We start from the raw sequence: 6,408 nt of genomic DNA, 5'->3' as shown, positions 1-6,408 counted from the left end.
TATATAAACCACAAAAAAATGCAGTCTCTGATAATTTTCTCCAATCTCTTAAGTAATTTATGATGTGCAGAAAGGCACCATTAAAACATCATACAGAAATTTCATTCGATATTGAAAATCTGATTTCAGTTGACGCTCCTTACATTTCGCTAAAGCTCCAAATTAGTCATAATTTTTGTTTGTGTAACACTGATGCCGCTTTTGACACCAGGCAGTGTGAGAGTGACGTCACAACGTGGCTGTATATAAAAGTTGTGTGAGCGTCTCGACGCTACAGCAGTAGCAGGAGACCGACGCCGACGCACGCAAACCTGTTGCGCTCCTGTCCCTTCCTGGCACAACGAATAAAGGTAAGGTTTACATTGTTTACTTGTTCCTGGCGCCCCTCCGAGTGTAATATGAAGATACAGTTGACGAACGGAAACCCATGATTCACGTCTGTTGCTTAGAGATGAATCCTACATTTTATCAATAAACTGAAAATTCACTAAATGGTGACCATAATAATATAAGCGGGTATGGGATTAACGTTTATAGCGCTAGTATTACAAAATAAGAAATTGTTTATATTATTTGATTAATTAAATTATCATAAGTATCATAGTATCACCGTCTTCCTCCGCTCAAACGCTGGGATCGTGAGTTCGAATCCAACTCGAGGCAACTGTGTGCGTTTATTTTGTTTGTGTTGTCCTGTGTGCAGGTAGCGGGCTGATCCCCAGTCCAAGGAATCCTATCCACTGTGTATAGGATTAAGAAACTGAAAAGGCGGCCATGGCCCAACTAAGGGATGAACCATAGATAGATAGATAGGTAGACAGACAGATAGATAGATAGATAGATAGAGATAGATAGATAGATAGATAGATAGATAGATAGATAGATAGATAGATAGATAGATAGATAGACAGATAGATAGAGAGCACTCTGTTAGGGGAGCTAGAAAACTCCACACTACTGATACCGAACCCCACTAGTAGACACGGTCCTCATCCAGTTCCGTGTAATTCCCATCTTAATCTGTCTCCTTAAGATCGACCTTAGTGTTGTCCTCCTATCAACCTCGGCCTTCTAAAGGACGCAAAATAAATTAAATATGCATCTCATAATTGCCCTTTCAACCTACACGTAAAGCATGACGTAAACTCATATATTGGTCGATCCTTCGATTCTTTAACAGCGCGTATTTCATACAGCATTGAATGGTAGCTTAACTGTGCATAATGAATTTGAAAGGACGTAGAAGGAAGTTGCAATCGCTACATTAAGGTACCATCCCAGTGTTTGGCAGATCGGATTAAAGAAGGCCATACAAATGAGTCCAAACAGAACAGCTGGTTCCCGCGCAGAGATTCGAACTCTAAAACTTCTGGTATGATGCTAGTATGGTAACCACTGAAGGTCGATTTGTAATAGTAACCTCCTACAGTTCAAAGGCATACGTAATAAACAGAGTAATGTTGTTCAAAATCCAATTTTCTTCAAAACTGGACAAGAATATATGGCATTATTCATAAAAACCTACGTGCGGTTCTGTGTGCATTTGTAGACTAACACGCAAAATATTCGCCGGAGAGAGAAATGCCTTGGAGAAAGTTACGGGGGGGGATAAAAATCACGTTTTACACGTATGTTCAATAATTCACGTTTTCAGTGCGTCTTACAGTTTTCGAGAAAATTAAGAAAAAATGAACGAAGGCACCAAAATTGTTACTTCAGTGTGAAGCTAAAATGGAGCCCGTGTTATGACGGGATGCAAAATTCATGTATGTACATTATAATATAAATTATTGCTTACCCGCCCTATCTTAATATTATCTCCCTTGTGAAATTTTAACTGGAGAACCGTAGAGTAGTACGAGATACCACGCAACAATAATGGTGCTCAGAATTATTGAGTTTTTGGACTTTTCCCATCGTCCGGAATTCTAGGTAACACAGAACACGACGTTTCGGAAACTGGATCTGTCTCCGTCTTCAGGTGAGAAAGGAAGACACCTGCTCAGTTGGGCCCCTTAGAAAGAGCTAATGTCAATCACTGTATTTAGCTCTTTCTAAGGGGCCCAACTGAGTAGGTGTCTTCTTTATTACCTTAAGACGGAAACAGATCCAGTTTCTGAAATGTCGTGTCCTCTAAAAAGTAAAAAAAGTAAAGCTATCCCTGTAACAGGCCGTGAAGACCCATAGGGCTGTGAGGCGTTGAGGGTCCCACTTTATCTAGACAATCGGCTCAAAGATGGTGGTAAGGTTGTCAGCCTTACGCGCCGGCCGCGCTTTACTCCCCAGGAAAATTATTAAATTAATTCCTGGTACTCATTTCTGTTAGAGGCTGAGTAAACCCCAGGGCCATAGTGCGGCCGGAAGGATTAGGTCAATTGAAAAAATCCAATGACCTCATCGGGACTATTACCTAGAATTCCGGATGATGGAAAAAGTCCAAAAACCCAGTAATTCTGTGTCATCCACCATCGTCAGAACCATTTAGAATAATGGTGCTGTCTACATACGAAATTTGAGTGAAATATAATACCTCTTTAATCAAAAGTTTCATGGAGTTTGGATCCTTCGAATTATTTTTCATGCCTCATTTAACGATATTCATGTTAAAGCATCGATTATGCAGCGTCAAATGGGAGAGCGATAGCGAATGATGAACTGGAAATAAAACGTAGAAGATAGTAGTCTCGGCTTATTTTAAGATACTGTCCCAGTAAGAAAGGAAAATAAAAAAATCATCATTCGTTCTTTTATTTGAGTTTACTTAGCGACACCGGAAGATCCGACTGCGCAGCGTGGAATGGTAGAATGATAGGCGAAAAAGCACACAAAAAGAATTTGTCGTGGCATCATTTGACGTACTACCTCTGAATTTATATGACGAATTTGAAGATAACAACGAAACACCTTCGTCAGTTTAGCCAGTCTCCAGACTGAGAGTTCAGCCCGTGACTTACTGAATAATAATTTAGAGTATTACCCACATTATCGAGAGCCGGGATAGCGCAGTTGGTATAGCGACTGGCTACGGGGCTGGACGACCGAGGGTTCGGAGTTCGAGTCACGGTAAGGTCAAGAATTTCATTTTCTCCACGTCGTTCAGACCGGCCCCCCCCCCCACAAAAAGCCTCATATCCAATGGGTATCGGGGACTCTTTCCCCGAGGGTAAAGCGGTCGGGGCGTGAATCTTACTACTCGCCTCCAATTAGTACTGAGGTCAAGAAAGTATGTATCTAGACATCCACTCCTCCATACGCCTTCATGGCGTAGTGCTTAATTAGTTAAGTACAGGGACAATTTTACCTTTTTACCTTTATTACCCACATATCTGACGTCCGAACCTGGGAGCAGGCCTTCCAGATATTCGAAACAGTAGAGCCTACCACTTTTCGAAGGTGTTTTGTTTCGGAATTAATAAACATTGTTTCAATTTACATACTTTTCATTATATACCTACATATACAATGTCCTGCAACAGGGTGTCCATGGCTTAACTACATGTTCTTGGGATTATTCTGAGCCTAAATTTGAAACAAACATAGGTTCGGTCTCCAAAGGTTTCTGAAGAAAAGGAATGGGAACACAATGAGAACCAGGAATCTTCCTGGGGGGAAAGAGCGGCCGGCGCTTAAGACTGACAACCTCTACTCCATCTGTGAGCCGATTGTCTAGAAAATGTGGGAGCCTCGACGTGTCACAACCCTATGGGCCTTCACGGCCTGTTACAGGGATAGCTTTACCTTGTTAATAATAATGTAATCTAAAATTAGATGAAGGTAATGTAGAAATTATCCGGTCACGGTAGCCGAGCGGTCTAAGGCATGTACTGTCTTCGCTCGATTGGAAACCGGGATCGTGGGTTCGAATCCCACTCAGGGCATGGATGTTTAGTTTGTGCGTGTGCGTTTTTCTGTATTTGTGTACAGGTAGAGGCCTTGCGACGAGCTGATCACCCGCCCAAGGAGTCCTACCGAATGTGTAAGATCTAGAAAAACGGAGAAGTTCATGGAGGTAGGCCTAGGCCCACTGGGGCTGTAGTGCCAAGGGGAAAAAAATGTAGAAATTACGAATGCAGTACAAACCTCATTCTCATTTTCTTCGCGGCACACCATAACAATTTGTTAAATGTACTAGTACATATTGCAAATAAAATGGGACTATAAATACAAAATAATTTCTTCGCAGATCAATCCAGTTCGCACACTAAATCCTTTGGAAACATGGCAAAGCTCACATATATGTCGCAACGAAAACATTAAATAAAAACTGCAGTTAAGGAAAAATTAAGAGCAGATTAAAATTCATGAAGTTCTTCCTGTCGTTAAATTCAGAATATGTTGTCTTCCCGCCTGCTATCTAAAACTAATTTTACTGAACTGGTCCACAGGGATATTAGTTTAGGGGAAAAAGCCTCCCACGTTCGTACAAATTCATTCACATTTCACCACACATATCAACTGCGTTCGTATTCATATAGAAACGTAACAAAACGCTCAGAAAACAGAAACATCGTATTAAAGCGAAAGATTTCTTGCTCTTTGTGGCCCATTGTAGAGTTCTATTCAAGAGAGCACAACGATTTTTTGGATGTTAACGTTCGAAAAATCGTTGGCATAGTAATTTGAAACAGAGTAATTTCNCGAAGTTTGGCACATTCCTCCTGGGACACCCTGTATATTAGAAAACTGTAGTATGTATGCGTAATGAAGTCAATAAAATAACACAGTTTAGGAGATTTCAGNCGCAGCTTGCGTAGGTCTATCTCCAAACCTTTCCCTCTACATATATATTAGAAAACTGTAGTATGTATGCTTAATGAAGTCAATAAAATAACACAATTTAGGAGATTTCACTGTTGGTATTACTGATTGGAGTGATTTATGAAATTCGCCGTTGATACGGCCTCAGATGGCATGATGCATATACCAAGTTTTATGAAGACTGGTTCTGGCATTCAGTCAATATTAAAGTTATTACCTCGATAACTTGAGAGGTCGTAGTGTTGGTGCTATTAATGACAGGGATTTATTAAGTATGTCGTTGATGCGGTTTCATGAAATGGTCTCAGGTGGCATGGTATATATATCAATTCTCATGATCGGTTGGAGCATTCGAGTAATATTAGGGGTATTATTTCAATAGTTTGAGAGACTATAGTGTTGGTATTACTGAAGAGAGGGGTTGTCATGTATGCCATTGACATGGTCTCAGGTCGAATTTTATACGCACAAAATTTCATGAAGACTGGTACAGGCGTTCAAATAATATTCAGGTTTTGCGTCAAAAATTTGAGAGGCTGTAATGTTGGTATTACTGAGGGAAGGGATTTATGAATTACACTGTTGAGATGGGGGTGTCATAAAGTCTCACAAAGATTGGTTTAGGCATTCAAACAGCAAACAGAAAAACATCAAAGTCAGCGCCCTGCTATGGCTTTGCTACATGTTTCAGCCACTAACGGCCATCATCAGGCAAATACATATCAACAAAAATATACCACTCAACTGCAATCCATAAAATAGGATACAACGCTATTAATCGTACAGAAAAAAATTTAATACTTATGTAAAAAATACAAAAGGTCAGATTAGATCATCATCATCAGTAATCTGTCAGACGACAAATCAACAGTCTCTTCCAAAACAATTCCTCCACTTAATGCGATCTAGAGCATTCTCCTTCAAATGACAGTATCCTCGTCTGTCCCCAAGGTCATCCAGAATCTTCTTACGTCTTCTTCCTCGTCTTCTTGTCACTTCTGTCCATTCCTCTATCTTTCCTTCAATAACTTCTTTTAGAAGGCAGTTTCTGCGTAAAACATGACCAATCCAATTAGCCTTCCGTTTTCTTATTNAATTTCACAAGTACACCTTCCATCATCTGTTAACAAGCTACCCAAATATTTAAAACATTTCACATTCTCCACTTGTTTTTGGTCTATCTTTATTGTGACTGGGGTTGGTTGTCTCGAAATTTTCATTACTTTTGTTTTCTCCACATTCATTTCCATGACATAGCACCTTCCAATTTCAATTAGTCTCTCAATCATGTCCTGTAGTACAGTTTATTCCTTAGCCATTAACACAAGGTCATCTGCATATTTCACAGTTTGAATAATTTGCCCTCCTAATTTGAAGTCTCCGAGCCCATCCAGAGCTTCCTTGGTAAGGCATTCGCTGTACAAGTTGAACAGAATTGGTGATAAACAGCATCCTTGTCGAACTCCTCTTCCAGTCTTCACACTTCTTTTCTCCCCTCTGTCCAGTCGTACTCTAACTTTCTGATCCATGTACAATCTACTAATCAATCATCTTTCCTCCCCTCTGTCCAGTCGTACTCTAACTTTCTGATCCATGTACAATTTACTAATCAATCTTCTTTCACGCCAATCGATATCTGTTTCCTTTAGG

General features: G+C 40.2%; 1 protein-coding gene across 1 annotated transcript in view; it reads left to right on the top strand.

Moving 5' to 3' along the window:
- Positions 1-229: 229 nt before the first annotated feature.
- Positions 230-6,408, top strand: part of LOC111870229 — a 35,962-nt gene continuing 29,783 nt past the window's right edge. The window contains exon 1 of the mRNA XM_023862338.2: positions 230-350. The gene's annotated coding sequence lies outside the window, so the exon portion shown is untranslated. The remainder of the gene's footprint in view (positions 351-6,408) is intronic.

This window comes from Cryptotermes secundus, unplaced genomic scaffold (genome assembly GCF_002891405.2).
Source record: "Cryptotermes secundus unplaced genomic scaffold, Csec_1.0 scaffold2061, whole genome shotgun sequence".
Taxonomy (NCBI): Eukaryota; Metazoa; Arthropoda; class Insecta; order Blattodea; family Kalotermitidae; genus Cryptotermes; species Cryptotermes secundus.
This window is presented reverse-complemented; position numbering and strand designations above follow the sequence as displayed.